The 13,811-nt window shown below is 39.9% G+C and overlaps 1 long non-coding RNA gene across 1 annotated transcript; it reads right to left on the bottom strand.

Moving 5' to 3' along the window:
• Positions 1 to 5,253: 5,253 nt before the first annotated feature.
• On the bottom strand, positions 5,254 to 7,649 carry LOC119728301. The gene is made up of 3 exons (XR_005271035.1): positions 7,209 to 7,649; positions 6,696 to 6,959; positions 5,254 to 5,901 (listed from the first exon to the last, which is right to left on the bottom strand). It is a non-coding gene; the product is annotated as an uncharacterized LOC119728301 (long non-coding RNA).
• Positions 7,650 to 13,811: the final 6,162 nt, after the last annotated feature.

Raw genomic sequence — 13,811 nt, 5'->3', positions numbered from 1 at the left:
GTCTCCAGAGGTATTTTTGCGTTGTTTGGAGAAAAGTCCATTTTTGGCCAAATTTGGTTAAAAATGTAAGGCTAACCCCTTGTATTTTTTTCAATTTTGGCCAAAAAATGAAATTCCTTGAAACTTGCAGGAAAGATGCTTCAGGTAACCCTGAACACATTCCAATTCGATTGGGGAACAGATGTGCCTTTGAAAAGAAAATTTGGCCGAAATTTGGGGTAAAAACAGTCAAAATTTGGCTTTTTATTTACATGTATTTCCTACCACAAAAATGGATGATATTTGCCTAAATCTACCAAAGTTTGGGTGTTTGAATATTGGTTCATGCTCCACTCGTCTCCAGAGGTATTTCTGCGTTGTTTGGAGAAAAGTCCATTTTTGGCCAAATTTGGTTAAAAATGTAAGGCTAACCCCTTGTATTTTTTTCAATTTTGGCCAAAAAATGAAATTCCTTGGAACTTACAGGAAAGATGCTTCAGGTAACCCTGAACACATTCCAATTCGATTGGGGAACAGATGTGCCTTGGAAAAGAAAATTTGGCCGAAATTTGGGGTAAAAACAGTCAAAATTTGGCTTTTTATTTACATGTATTTCCTACCACAAAAATGGATGATATTTGCCTAAATCTACCAAAGTTTGGGTGTTTGAATATTGGTTCATGCTCCACTCGTCTCCAGAGGTATTTCTGCGTTGTTTGGAGAAAAGTCCATTTTTGGCCAAATTTGGTTAAAAATGTAAGGCTAACCCCTTGTATTTTTTTCAATTTTGGCCAAAAAATGAAATTCCTTGAAACTTGCAGGAAAGATGCTTAAAGTAACCCTGAACACATTCCAATTCGATTTGGGAACAGATGTGCCTTGGAAAAGAAAATTTGGCCGAAATTTGGGGTAAAAACAGTCAAAATTTGCCTTTTTATTTACATGTATTTCCTACCACGAAAATGGATGATATTTGCCTAAATCTACCAAAGTTTGGGTGTTTGAATATTGATTCATGCTCCACTCGTCTCCAGAGGTATTTCTGCGTTGTTTGGAGAAAAGTCCATTTTTGGCCAAATTTGGTTAAAAATGTAAGGCTAACCCCTTGTATTTTTTTCAATTTTGGCCAAAAAATGAAATTTCTTGAAACTTGCAGGAAAGATGCTTAAGTTAATAACCCTGAACACATTCCAATTCGATTTGGGAACAGATGTGCCTTTGAAAAGAAAATTTGACCTAAATTTGGGGTAAAAACAGTCAAAATTTGATTTTTATTTACATGTATTTCCTTCCCCCAAATGGATGATTTTTGCCTAAATCTGCCAAAATTTGGGTGTTTGAATATTTATTCATGCTCCACTCGTCTCCAGAGGTATTTCTGCGTTGTTTGGAGAAAAGTCAATTTTTGGCCAAATTTGGTTAAAAATGTAAAGCTAACCCCTTGTATTTTTTTCAATTTTGGCCAAAAAATTAAATTCCTTGAAACTTACAGGAAAGATGCTTAAGGTAACCCTGAACACATTCCAGTTCGGTTTTGGAACAGATGTGCCTTTGAAAAGAAAATTGGACCGAAATTTGGGGTAACAATAGTCAAAATTTGATTTTTATTTACATGTATTTCCTACCCCAAAATGGATGATTTTTGCCTAAATCTGCCAAAATTTGGGTGTTTGAATATTGATTCATGCTCTACTCGTCTCCAGAGGTATTTTTGCGTTGTTTGGAGAAAAGTCCATTTTTGGCCAAATTTGGTTAAAAATGTAAGGCTAACCCCTTGTATTTTTTTTCAATTTTAGACAAAAAATGAAATTCCTTGAAACTTGCAGGAAAGATGCTTAAGGTAACCCTGAACACATTCCAATTCGATTTGGGAACAGATGTGCCTTTGAAAAGAAAATTTGACCTAAATTTGGGGTAAAAACAGTCCAAATTTGATTTCTATTTACATGTATTTCCTTCCCCAAAATGGATGATTTTTGCCTAAATCTGCCAAAATTTGGGTGTTTGAATATTGATTCATGCTCTACTCGTCTCCAGAGGTATTTTTGCGTTGTTTGGAGAAAAGTCCATTTTTGGCCAAATTTGGTTAAAAATGTAAGGCTTACCCCTTGTATTTTTTTCAATTTTGGCCAAAAAAATGAAATTCCTTGAAACTTGCAGGAAAGATGCTTAAGGTAACCCTGAACACATTCCAATTCGATTTGGGAACAGATGTGCCTTGGAAAAGAAAATTTGGCCGAAATTTGGGGTAAAAACAGTCAAAATTTGATTTTTATTTACATGTATTTCCTACCACAAAAATGGATGATATTTGCCTAGAACTACCAATGTTTGGGTGTTTGAATATTGGTTCATGCTCCACTCGTCTCGAGAGGTATTTATAGACTATCACGTGTCCTCTAAACACCTTGACACGAGATGGAGATAAACCTTGACAATCACTGAAGCATAAAACCTACTCAAACAGCAGCCTATATAATGGTCAATCCAGGGAGGCCCTTCAACCAGGTTGCATCAAGACCATCACGCTAAGAAGCTATATCCATCTCGAACACCGCTGGCAACCAGCATTCCAGCAGTCTTTATGTTCTTCATCTAGCTTCAGCAGGTGCATCATCTACGGCCCACCAGTCTGACTGATTGGGCTGCGAAGACAGACCTGGACTACTAACAGGACTTCAAATAAGAAGTCTGCAATATCCAATCAAAAATTTAGTCCAAGACCCATAAACTACAAGTCCTATCAATTTGCAGACCTATCAGGCTTTGAAACCCTTCAGTTTCCCCTCAACTATCAGCCAGCTAGAGTCCAAAAACCTACTCTCCAAAAGCCTACCCTCCAGCTCCCAACCCCTTAATTCAGTTCCCAACTTCTCCACCTCCCAGCCTCAGACCCTCAGATCAAATAAATTTGTCAGGGGTCCCTTGCAATCTGAAAATCTGGCCAGAGCTGAATAATTTTGAAGTATAAACAACCTAAGGGTTTTAATTATCAAAACCGGAGAGTTTTTTCAAGAAAGTACCATAGCTATGCAAGAGGTACGGGGTTCAACTCCACCCTATGCTCCTATTTTATTTATTTTTTAAAAATTTACCACTGCAGTGAGGAAAAATTCTCCCGGGTCCCCGGCTGGGATTGAACCAGGGACCCAGCGGCCTGGTGGTCAGCGAGCTAGACCACCAGGCCACATTGCTTCCTCGAAAAATTTGATCTCGGAACTAATATTTAAAGGTTACATTGCGAAATATCAAAAAAAGAAGAATATAACCCTTACCCTCATTTGAGTAATAAAACCAGAAAAATGAATATTCAGAACACCACCACTGATCAAAAATTCTGGTTCTCCAATTTAAACATTTATTCAATATGCTTTCTGTTGTTAAAGTTGTACACTATTTACAAACCTATTTTAGGCCAACAAAAATTAAATAATCGGTCTCTGGTCAGACCGAAGTTCCGGAATTGATGCGACGACGCGTTTTTTTTTTTTTTTGGTGGCTTTTTTTTCCCAAGCTTGAATTGTACAGACAAGGTGGGTACTATTTTGCTTTTTTTGTGTCCTCATTATATACATTGGTGTCCTCCATAATTTGCCTTGGTACCCTTGACCATTTGCCTTGGTGCAATTTCCCCATTCCTTGGTGCTCCTTGGTACAAAAATTTGAGGAGGTGCGGCAATAGAGGGCGCTGTTGTAGCTTCCGTTGTATTTGAAGAAGAAAAAAAGGTTGGCACGCATGATTAAAATCGACGCGCGCCCTGACCAGAGACCGAGTATTTTTTTTTTTTTGGGCCTTGCAATATTTCTTTTTAAAGTAAACTTTAAGTTGTTTTAAAACTATTTTAACAATAACCACAATTCGTTTTAATGTAATAAATTTAGAAATTAATTTGCTTCCTCTTATAAGAGTCTAGATTAGTCAATTTAATGCATAGGATTTTAATGGCAAGCCCGTCATACAAAATTTGCAGGGTTTTTTTTTCAGTGGGGTTGGGGACAAAATTGGCCATAAAAATAAAAAAGGGCAAATATTTGTTTGAATATGAAAATGAGAGTTACTTTTTGCAATCTGGCTTTTACCTCAGTTTAGGTCAAACCTTTTCAGTGATTTTTGCCTAGCATGTAATACATATTTACCCTTCAAATTCACTTCACAACAAAGAAAAACCTACCAATTCCAATACAGAGTGACATCTTATATTAGGAATAATTTCTAGTACAACTGAAGTTAAACAGTATCACACCAATTTCAAATACATAGGCATTCTACAATTTTACTTGTGCCATCTGGCTTGATTCTAAATTTCAAATTGTTTCAACAACAAAAAATACTTACAGATCTTGTTCCACTATTGATTCTTCCACCAGGACTTAAATCAGAATTTAGTTTCACAAAATGCACCTTACAAAAAGACAAGCCTTCAGAATGATATATTCTGATTATTTATTGATGTTTAACTTTCTTGTTTGATGACTAGGACAAATTTGGTTTCATAATTGCACTTCTGTTATGTAAACCATATCTGAAACACTCTTACCATATGCATTATGTTTAAATTACTTGCTATTGTGGACCATGCTTTATTCATTAATGAAACAGTCAGTTTGTGAGCAATAGAGGGCGCTCTTCATTCAGTCTCATTTTTGTTTTTACCAAAATAGCAGCTACCAACATAACACTTTCTGGATTTCATGCTATTATTTAGGAGCATGGTTTAAATAAGGGCAATAAACGTGTGCTCGGGAGGTGTTAAACACCGTGTTTAAGACTGATTGGAGTCGGGATGCTCATAGTTACCAAAATGTAATTATCAGCCTCAAGACTCCAACCGGTCTTATAAAACACGTTTAATACAAACCAAGCACATATTTATTCCAATTCATATAATCATGTATCTCTTTGGTCATAATATCAACACTTTTTGGTTCAAAAGTAAATAAAAAAATAAAAAAACAAGTCAAAAATGAAAAAATTCCAATGATTTTGTTCAACAATTTCACTTCAAGCTTTTCAAAACACCCCTTTAGCTATATATTAATTGAGTGTTCAGCTCGCAAGTCAGATGCAAACAATTCATATGATGGAGATTCATATAATGACGCACAGATGCAGCTGTGGCAAGTGCATTGTGAATTTAAGGACTATGAAATACTGACTCACTTATGTAGCATTGCGCATGAGTACGTGAGGATTGTGAATGTTCAACCAATAAAATGGTTAAAGCACTGGATTTCATAGGAGTCAAAATTTCATGTGACACCGGAAAAGTGTTTTAAGACCAGCTAGCCATGTCTTAACCATCCGTTCAAGGACAGCCACGTGACGGGCTCTCGACCAATGGGAATGGGTAAACTGTCTTAGGTACTTATGGATATTCATTAAAATGCACAATCACAACCCACATCACTTAGCATTCATTACCAAATAATAAATACATAAACAAACAGAAATACAATAGGGCCCAGTAACTAATTTGGCAACCAGAAAATCTACAGTTCTACGAAGTATACGGGCAATTCCATGATGACCGACATTAGTTAGAGAGCTTCATGCGTAAAAATATAAAAGCCATGTTCACAAAGCCGCCCTCAAGTAACATAACTGAGAGAAAAAAAGAACCGAATAGATACCAAAAGACTAATTCAAAATCCTTACTATAAGTCATCAAGTTTTAAAACGCCAATTTATGTTGTGTCACTTCAGCAAATAAACTTCAACAGATCCTAAATTTATTTTCGGTTTTAACAGCATAGAACTGCCCATATAATTTTCATCCCTTCATAGACTTCATGTAGTGCATTCTCAGTAGACTAAAGACACATTGGATGTAGTTTCTCTGATGTTGATGTCATCACAAAGTGGTGCAGTTTCAGGGCATTCCAGCATCAAGAGCAATGTCTCCTTGGTAAGAGCAGGAAAATCTGAAATAAAAAATCATCCATGTACATTTAAAAAGACAAATACATTTCATAAAAAAATAAAAAATAAAATGCAACGTTGCCAAGTCCCCGGTAGCAAAATTAAATTCCATCATGACACTCTTCTTTGGGACTATTAGTATCTCTCCGGAGCTTTCACTGCTTTAGTGAAAGTGTCTTCAAACTGGCTGCAGACAAGCTGTACCTCTCAAATGAGTATCTCTGAATTAAAGGCATTCTCCTGGTCATGAGAATATCTAGACCTCAGAGAGTTAACCATATAATAGGAAGGGTTTGACCTTAGTCATGTTAGTGGTAGCCTGCTAGCCAGGCAAAACAATGGCGGCTAGTCAAAACCGGCCCACCTGGCGAGTCAAAATTATTGAGATAAGGTATGAAACTTTTCCGCGTAGCTGCAGATTTACGCAGTGTTATTTTAAGAGGCCTGAGAAAAAAATAACCTGATACTTATGCACATTCACAGCTTTTTTTATGCAGAATGTTGCGCCAAAATCACTAGGCTAGTTAAGAGTCTGGTTCACTAGCCCGGCTGGTTAGTGAAAAAAAAAGTTAAGGACGAACCCTGATAGTATGTGCAAGATAGGTTCAGTGTGGATCAAGAAACCGTGACAGGATTGCATCCTTAGGATTGCGCACTCAGGAAGACAGTTTATGATGATACTCTGAAAGCTCAGTGACTAAATCTGTACCTAATGCAGTTCTTATCAGAACTGCTTACTGCCACATTACATGGGGTATCAGCAATATTAGTCTCTATCATGCTTCGCATCACCTACCGATATAGCTAGGCAGTCAGCTACCAGGACCACCAACGCCACTTTTATTTAATCAAACATCAGCTCCCCTCTCTGGCTACCGACCCCCTCAACTGGCACTTGCCCTGGCGTCCCTTCCAGGCAGATGCCAGACGGGATGGGAGTAAGTACTCTACCATAAGCATAGTTGATCCTAGTGCCCATCCTATAGGTCCCCAGATATTGGAAATGCCATGGATGACCAGGACAACTGATGTAGAATGCTGGCCATCACTCGCAACCTCCCTATGGATACCACAGATGAACAACAGGAGACAATTAACAGAAACATGCCGTGACCAAAACAAGATGAAAGGGATTATTTGAATAAATGATAGAATTTGAAAGATTAAAGCGTTGTTTGCATTTGCCTTGGAAACTTAGCTTTGTTTTGTACAGCAAAGTTGTAGCGTGTCTATAATCAACCCATAATTCACATATTAAAGATTGTTACAGAAACAAGTATTTAAGTTATTGAACAAGTTTTTAGTTTACCTGCAACACGTGTTCCTCTTCTTGTGGTTCTGATAACAGGCTTTCAATGAATTTCAAGAGGGAAAAAGTTACTCCGGTCCTGTCCTGTTAAAGAATGAGACAATAATGCAACATAGATTAGTTTGGGTAGCTAAAAATACTTGCGAGGCTACGTAAAATATTTAGTTTAAAACTAAAATCATGGGGGTCTCAAGACTCGACGAAATCCTGAACCAAACTGTCAGTCACACTTGGCCAGCACAAAACTATAACTGATATAATAAGAGAAAGACAATCTCAAGAATGGGGAAGGACATCCAGGAATTGCATATGAGGGGAGAACCCATGCATGCCATGGGACACAATCACGAGGAAGACATCAAAGAAATGGCTAGACTGCCTCAAAACTGACTGCAGAGCGAGAGACATCTCACTGTCAGAAGCTTTCTGCTGGCAACCCACAGAAGTGTTTGGCAGGACATCACGAGGCAGAATTAGCCACCACACAGCCTGCTGGTGTGGAAGGCTGAGATCAAGGTCAATGGATGACTTCAAAAGGCAAGGGGAACAATAACCAAACAAGACTTCATACATACATGAAGCATTTCATACAAAGTTCATACCTGGGTGGTTGACAAACCTGCTCTTGCAATTAAGGCTTCTCCAGGAAAACATGTTGACCAGGATAAAATTAGCAGGGCAAGTACATCGATGTAGTTCTGGAAACTGTATTTTCCTGACATATTTTGCAGGATATCTTTCGATACACCAACCACACAAACCAACAGACGAGTAATTACTGCAAATCTGAATCATACTCCTTTATATTTATACAAAATGAAGTAAATGTTAAGAGACTGGCAAAAGTTTTCCATCAAAATAACATACTTTCAAATTGCAACAAAGTCTTTAAAAACCTAGCATTTGCTTCATGTTTTTCCATACCCACATCAATGCTTACAAATTGGTATTGTTACGAACCCAGAATGCTTGATTATGGAAATCTAGCGCCCTCTGGATTCACTCTGTCCATGAAGTACACAATCTTCTTGTTGTCTTTTATAGTTCCTGTATTTTACCCATTTATCGTAAATTGCCAACTTGCACTTTTATTCCTAGGGTCTCTTACCAAGAACAGCGCATGATGCAATACCACGCGCGCTACTGTATGCATTATTCATGTCGCGATGTACATGTGCGCGACTGACCACACCTCCCTTTGCCCCAGCGAGCTAAGTTCCTTTCCCCATAGCATGCGTGCTTTGGCGTTCTCCGAGAGACTGCTCAGCGGCACGGAGCATTTCTCTCCCCCGTGTGTTACCCATGAACACTAACTGGAGTTCTCGGTCCAGTTTTCCAGTCCCGTACTTAGCTCGAGGGAATGGAACGTTACCTTGCGTGGTCGCGTAGCTGGGCGTGGTAAGACATCCTGCGGTGTCAATAACCTGTGACACAGTAACCTTTTAGCTTGTCACTCACTCCATCAAGGTTGCTCGAGATGTTGCGTAAACACTTTTGCACTCTGATCTAACTATTTGCACACATCTATCTCTGTATTTGCACACTTCTCTCTCCATGTTTTTCCTTATGTAAATGCACACGTTTCTAGTCTCTTGCACTAGGCACTCTTAGTAAACCATGTGACTAGTCATGTGACCCTTAGACATGGAAGATTACTATTGGTTAATTCCTAATCAGTGCTCATGCATTATTTAATCCCGAGACTTCTACTGCCTATAAATACCGGAGGTTTTCCTCACTTTCGGCAGTGCGGCGAACCACGAAACCAATGTAGTGCGAACGAACCCTTAACCCAAAGTTGTGCGGCGAACTTATATGTTGTGCGGTAAATCGTATGATGTGCGACGAACTCGACTCTGACAGACCGATTGTTGTGCAACTCTTGTCACTACGAAGCATCGGCCTCCCTTGGTGTTTGAGGCGCGGTGAAGTAATAGTGCAATCACTAGTACTAGTGTTATTATGAAGCATCCTTCTCCTAGATCCCTCGAGGAGTGTGTAGAAGGTGGTGAAATAGTAATACACTAGTCCCAATGGTGCTGTGCGGTTTCGAATGGCCATTGGACTGCTAGTCTTAGCTTGAACATGTTGTGCGGTTGTCTGGTGTTCTAGCCCAGCCAGAGCTAGTTCATCCCCGTCACCACAGCGGACCGCTCCCGCTGTGGCCAGCCGGCTCCCCGTAGCCATTCCCCCCGTAGTTCAGCTATGCTAGCCCGGTCTTGTCATAAACACTATCCTTGGTGCATAGTGCCTCGATTGACCTTGGATACCCGATACGCCACATGCACACTTTGGTTCGAACTGTAGTGCGGCCTGGTACACTTGCTGGCCCCGTCCAGTTACCGTTGCCTCTCGGTCACCGTAGCGGACCGCTCCCGCTTCGGTCTGGCCGTCGATAACCCGTACCGTGCCGGTGCCCACTCAGTTCGTATTGGTTGACATGGTTTTGCCATTGTACATAGTACATGTATAGACTTTGTAGACGCCAACCTGTTATCTCTATAACGCTACCAAAGACTACCAAAATGAGAAACCCTACAGGTTGATGAAATCTAACAAAGTTATGTAAAGTGAAGAGATGAATAAATCAGTGTATTGACATGTGTGACTGTCACCCCAAAGCTCTGTTTCCCTCCAACTTATTGAATTATTGTTGACTCTAATAAATGTTTCATGAACTGCTATTAGGGAACGCAACAGTATTAATGGTTCTTTTTATATGTATAACAAGAACAAGAACATATATCATTGCCTGTCAAATGTATTACAGTCATTAATAATTTGTGGATTATGTATACTCTGCATTACGCCAGTACAAACCGCGTGTGTTCCGAAGTTGTGGAGTTACAATGGATGGAACTGTGGTAGACATGACAGTGCCCCTTGGAGCTTATCAGGTCATGAGTAAGCTGGATGTCGGGACATTTGTGAGGATCTTATCTGCTGGGATGTACATAAATGCAAAGGGATGACAGTCATCAAGCTATCACAAAAGAGCAAGGTAAGGATAGTTTAAAAGAAGAGTATTAATGTATTTTGAAAAACAAATGTTTGCTAATTGTATAGAGAGATTTATTATTTTGTAAAAGAATGTTTGATGTTTTATGGTTGTCAGAGGTACCTTTTTGTCCCCCACCATACACCTGTGTTTCAGGTCATTCGCACCATATGCACAACGCTAGTCAAGACGGGAAACTGGCCAAAACTCCATAGTGCGTGATGCACCGTGTGCATGTGTGCCTGACAGACCTCATTTTTCAAAACGAAAACCACTCCAAGTACTTGTAACACAAAATATACCTCTAGTTTAATTGTAAATGTCAACCAATTTTTTTATCCACCAATTCATGTCTCTATAAAACAGATGCATTCAAAATTTCATCAGATGGCAATGCTCAACATTTGGCGCCGCTCATCATTCTAAGTCACAATGGGACACGGTAACCCTTTGCGTTGCCGGTAACCCCTTGCGATGCCGGTAAACCCTTGCGATGTGGTTGAGTGGCAGTGCAGGTGTCCAAACTGTCAATCAAGTTGTACCCAAAGCTGTCACTGACTGATAACTCCGTGTCGGCAATTCATACATCAAATGAGGCCGACTCTATAAATTTAGGACCCTCAAGAAATTTGTTGTCATTTGAGCCAGCTAGACAACTTTCAATCTTTAAATTTCCAAACTCCAAGCAAATTTTCTAACTACCAAGCATCATGCCTGTGGCAACTCGTAAGGTGAGGGCTGCCAGGCCAGAGCCCCAGTTTCCATGTGGGTGTTTACATAAATGTGGAGGCCAGTGGTATAATGCACATGTTCTTTCCTTTCAAGGGCCATTTCCATGTTAAAATAACCAGCTTGCTAATATTTGTGTTTTTACTTTATTGCCCATATCACTATGTACCCACTGAAATAAAAAAATGTTAAATCACCACAATGCATTTGTATAATTTTGATCAAAAATTAGCCAGAATTTTGACATTTTTAGGTAAAATTGCGTGACATTTCTACAGCTTGTCCAATGGTGCACAGTTTTCATTCTTTCATTCTGCTGCTTGAGGATCTGCTGCTTGAAAACGTTAGAGATGGCAAACGTTCTAGTTGGCAAACGGTCCAGTTAAGATCAAACAATTTGTTTGATCTTAAGTGTAAAGGGTTACACCACCCGTTTTCACAAAACTCAAAACTTTTTGGACAATTTAGCTAAAATGGGCACGCCCGACAGTTTTCAATGGGCTCCATTACCTGCCATTCAAATTTGTTGATCTTAGTTCATTTGGAAAGATAACATGTCGGAGCGGGTTCAAGTACAGTTAACTCTGGCTTAGTTGGTTGCAAATGCACTACAGATAATTTGGACTCCCTTCAGACCGCCAATTCACTTCAATGGTTCACTTTTAGTGACCAGGTGGTGTCATCATCATGCCAAATTTTAAATGTTAGTACCACACACTTCATTATTATCATTATTTATTTCGCATAAAAGAAAAAACAGAAATACAAAAGACAAAACTAAAGCCAGAGGCATATGCATGGAGTTGAATTTCCAACTTAACTCTTCTGTGTTATCGTTACCTATAAATGTACACTAAAAAAAGGATAAGTAAGTAGCTCGCTGTCAACGTATCCATATGAACAAAAAATCACGTAAATACTTTCCGTAGTCTCAATTATAGCATAGGCTCTTAGAAAAGTATGTAAAACCAGTGTTCAATCAAACAAAAGCTTTTACGACTTTCCAATCGCTGCCAAAATAGCAAACTTCATCCAATGGTTTCATGTCAGACATTGGGTGACAGCTCATGTATAAATAACTGCGTGTTTATTAGTTAACACAAAAAAAATGTAACAATATTTTTTTCAGAGTATCCCTAATCTGAAGGAAACATCAGAGTATATTACCCCTTGTGCTGAAAGATTAGATGTGGAGCAACTGAAACAAGATTTGCCGTGTGGCTACGAGGGGCGCTTCACCGATGCAGCAAGAGACTGGTGGACATCCTACTTCAAGGACTTTGACAGAGTGATGGAGGTAATGCCACAAGTTCGGCCTCATACATGTAGGTTTGATACTTTATGAAACAAGAATTTGAAACAAGATTTGCCGCGTGGCTACGAGGGGCGCTTCACCGATGCAGCCAGAGACTGGTGAATATCCTACTTCAAGGACTTTGACAGAGTGATGGAGGTAATGCCACAAGTTCGGCCTCATACATGTAGGTTTGATACTTTATGAAACAAGAATTTGAAACAAGATTTGCCGCGTGGCTACGAGGGGCGCTTCACCGATGCAGCCAGAGACTGGTGGACATCTTACTTCAAGGACTTTGACAGAGTGATGGAGGTAATGCCACAAGTTCGGCCTCATACATGTAGGTTTGATACTTTATGAAACAAGAATTTGAAACAAGATTTGCCGCGTGGCTACGAGGGGCGCTTCACCGATGCAGCCAGAGACTGGTGGACATCTTACTTCAAGGACTTTGACAAAGTGATGGAGGTAATGCCAGAAGTTCGGCCTCATACATGTAGGTTTGATACTTTATGAAACAAGAATTTGAAACAAGATTTGCCGTGTGGCTACGAGGGGCGCTTCACCGATGCAGTCAGAGACAGGTGGATATCTTACTTCCAGGACTTTGACAAAGTGATGGAGGTAATGCCACAAGTTCGGCCTCATACATGTAGGTTTGATACTTTATGAAACAAGAATTTGAAACAAGGTTTGCCGCGTGGCTACGAGGAACGCTTCACCGATGCAGCCAGAGACAGGTGGATATCTTACTTCCAGGACTTTGACAAAGTGATGGAGGTAATGCCACAAGTTCCGCCTCATACATGTACATGTAGGTTTGATACTTTATGAAACAAGAATTTGAAACAAGATTTGCCGCCTGGCTACGAGGGGCGCTCCACCGATGCAGCCAGAGACTGGTGGACATCTTACTTCAAGGACTTTGACAGAGTGATGGAGGTAATGCCACAAGTTCGGCCTCATACATGTACATGTAGGTTTGATACTTTATGAAACAAGAATTTGAAACAAGATTTGTCGCGTGGCTACGAGGGGCGCTTCACCGATGCAGCCAGAGACTGGTGGACATCTTACTTCAAGGACTTTGACAGAGTGATGGAGGCAATGCCACAAGTTTGGCCTCATACATGTAGGTTTGATACTTTATGAAACAAGAATTTGAAACAGGATTTGCCGCGTGGCTACGAGGGGCGATTCCCAGATGCATCCAGAGACAGGTGAATATCCTACTTCCTGGACTTTGACAAAGTGACGGAGGTAATGCCACAAGTTCGGCCTCATACATGTAGGTTTGATACTTTATGAAACAAGAATATGAAACAAGATTTGCCGCGTGGCTACGAGGGGCGCTTCACCGATGCAGCCAGAGACTGGTGAATATCCTACTTCAAGGACTTTGACAGAGTGATGGAGGTAATGCCACAAGTTCGGCCTCATACATGTAGGTTTGATACTTTATGAAACAAGAATTTGAAACAAGATTTGCCGCGTGGCTACGAGGGGCGCTTCACCGATGCAGCCAGAGACTGGTGGACATCTTACTTCCAGGACTTTGACAGAGTGATGGAGGTAATGC

The sequence above is a fragment of the Patiria miniata genome, unplaced genomic scaffold, assembly GCF_015706575.1.
Source record: "Patiria miniata isolate m_02_andy unplaced genomic scaffold, ASM1570657v1 HiC_scaffold_20, whole genome shotgun sequence".
Classification (NCBI taxonomy): Eukaryota; Metazoa; Echinodermata; class Asteroidea; order Valvatida; family Asterinidae; genus Patiria; species Patiria miniata.
This window is presented reverse-complemented; position numbering and strand designations above follow the sequence as displayed.